Below are 2,500 nucleotides of genomic sequence, written 5' to 3'. Positions count from 1 at the left end.
GAGCGTGAGACTCACGCATTTCACAAAATTCTCACGCTCTCACGCTGATCACAAAATTATATAATGAGAATACGACCTGTATTGCTTAACAAATAGTGTAGGAATGGATTGCAGATGCTGGTTTAAACTGAAGATAGACACTAAAAACTAGAAAAAACTCAGGAGGACAAGCAGCATCTCTGGGGAGAAAGAATGGGAGATGTTTCGGGTCGAGACCTTCAGCCTGAAGAGGTTGAAAACCAGCCATAAAACACAATGACTGGACATGTGTGTTATCCAACTAAGCGCAGAAATCTGAATCATGTGTTCATCTTTATTCACGTGACACCATAATAAATATATTACAACAAAAAGTCAATGGTGTGGCACGGTGGCGCAGCAGTAGAGTTGCTGCCTTACTACCACATGGGTTTTTTTCTGGACATTCCGGTTTCTCCCATAAAAAAAGAAAGTGCAGGTTTGCAGGTTAATTAGCTTCTATAAATTGGCCCTTGCGTGATGGATGGAATTGGTGTCTGATAGATTGTTGGCCGGTGTGGACTTGGTGGGCTGAAGGGCCTGTTTCCATATATATTTTTACATATATATCTTAATTTCATTGAACCACATATGATTGAATTTGTGGCATTATTTTCATCTTGTTTCTATATTGAAAGGGTAAGGTTGATTGATTTATTTGTGCAGAACAGTGATGGAAGTCCTACTTTTGCTTTGTTTCTCTGTGTTTTTATCTATATATATATGCATAACAGCATGAATAAAATCTGATTTCCTACATGAATATAGTCATTTCATGTGCTGCACCTGTTGATCAGAGCCTGGCTTTATTGTGGAATGTAATTAGGAATGTAATTTAGCCTAACCTTATTCATACCTAATCCAATTTAAAGCATAAATGTTGCATTCAAGTGTTAGTTAAAAGACTCGCTACAGTATGCACCAGATTACACAATTTCAGGATGAAAAATGCAAAAGCTCCCTAAAAAAGCTGCATCTTTCAGCTTGAAATTGTGTTTTCTGTCGGACTTCCATCACTGTTCTGCACATTAAACAGGGAACACCCCCCCCCCCAACCCCCCCCACCCCCCACCCCCCCCCCCCCCCCCCCCCCCCCCCCCCCCCTCGGTGGCTACACTCCTTCGCAATTTCTCACTGTCAACCTCTCACCCAATGTTGTCAGTCCCTGTGCTATCCCACATTCTCACCCATTCCCCACACATTAGGGACAATTACAGAGGCCATTAACCTACAAACTTACCCATTCTTAAGATGTGACCGGAAAGTGGACACAGGTAGAATGCGCGCACAGATAGTACCCGAGTTCACCGTTCAGCCAATTCTGCCCCTTCCACCCCTGGCGACTGTGATAGACCCCGCCAGAATCAGGAGATGTATCCATCTAAGTGACCAAGTGATTTATTTTCCCTTCTAATGCCGCAATCTACAGAGTATCAGACCCGGTTAAGACGCCGCTGACCATCTATCCGCTGAACTGTTGGTATCTTATTTTGAAATTCTTCGCACTGATTGATGTCACTTTGCCACTCTAGCCACAGCCATCAATCTATTTCCACTTCCCTTGCACTATTGCATCCGCCTCTCCACAGTTTTGGGCCGTGGGTCGAGGAATAACCTTCTACATTTCCAAAGCCTACAAGACGCCTGGAACGTGATGCTGACCGAGGTATTTATGTTGGTATGAAACATGGCTTCGTGTTCCACAGGTTACACGCCACAAGTCCTGGTAGCACGGCGTCCCATGATTGCATTGAACACGTGTTACACCCTCCACCTGTCAAGTCCGGCATCGTGTCCATCGCGCACAAACACTTACTGGGAAATATTCAGGCTGCAGAGAAAGCAAAATCGGTCAAATGATGCAGACAAGAAACACAACAAGGCAGCGTTCCATGGCAAGGTGAACCCAACCCAGTATGACGTAGGTCGTGCTCCACGTCATCCGATGCACAGCAGACCCATCCCCTAGATTCTCATTAGTGTGATGACGTCTCTTGTTGAACCCTATTTTCTTTACAGGGTATCATCTGACGTGTCGATAAAAAAATAATCTATCCATGGTTTAGTACAACTTAAAATGTATTAACGAGTAACGTAAACATGCTTGCAAATTGACTTGCGAGTCCATATTACCCGTATGAATGAATTGGCCAGGACCACTCTGTTGGAAGCGGGGGTTTTGTCTTCTTTGAGCTTCGGACTTGGGTCCCACCTTCTTGCAAATTGTTGTTCCCGGGTTGTCGCTGTATGTGGTGTCTCGGGCCGCCCTTCTTTATACTATCTTTCACTAAACCTTCGAAAGAAGCCTTTGTTCAAACCCAAGGCTCTCATGGGTTACAGTCCACCATTTCAAGCAGTCATACCTCCAAGGGGTGAATAAACAAAACACATCTTCATTCCTTATCTGGCAATGTAGTTCTTAATATGTTGACTGTTATATCTCCTTTCTCATCAGAGACACATTTTGCAACATGCCCGTTCC

The sequence above is a fragment of the Leucoraja erinacea genome, unplaced genomic scaffold, assembly GCF_028641065.1.
Source record: "Leucoraja erinacea ecotype New England unplaced genomic scaffold, Leri_hhj_1 Leri_399S, whole genome shotgun sequence".
Lineage (NCBI taxonomy): Eukaryota > Metazoa > Chordata > Chondrichthyes > Rajiformes > Rajidae > Leucoraja > Leucoraja erinaceus.
This window is presented reverse-complemented; position numbering follows the sequence as displayed.